A 520-nucleotide genomic window follows, 5' to 3' on the forward strand; every position below is an offset into this window, starting at 1 on the left:
TCCCAACTTATTAATTTGAATTTATATTTTTACTTTTCTTCTCTTGTTATACCACAAACGTTGCTTGTGGCCGGAACTCCAATTTCCTGAATCATGTTTCAAAAGGATGCCGTGAGTATATTGCCAGGGAGAAAAAGAGTAAGAAATAGAGAGTTTAATTATTAAGTTGATAGTTCTTATTTATGCAAAGATCGTGTCGAAAGATTAAATATCAGGTTCTGTGTATATATGTGTGCCTATCAAACAATAAGTAATCTAAATGCATTAATACTAATAGAAGAAGTTTATTTATGAAGTTGATGGTCTGTTTATGCAAGAACCGTGTCAAAAGATCAAATATCAGTTTCTTTAATATATATGCCGGTCTATTAGATAATATCTATGCTACGCAAAATAGACAAAATAGAATGTAAACTGAATATTAGAGACGTTATTTAGATTCCTTAAATAATAAATCCGGTAAATAGATAGATAAATATGTTGAATACTAGTATAATTCTAAAGATTATGGTTTAGCATT

This window comes from Penaeus monodon, chromosome 20, assembly GCF_015228065.2.
Source record: "Penaeus monodon isolate SGIC_2016 chromosome 20, NSTDA_Pmon_1, whole genome shotgun sequence".
Taxonomy (NCBI): Eukaryota; Metazoa; Arthropoda; class Malacostraca; order Decapoda; family Penaeidae; genus Penaeus; species Penaeus monodon.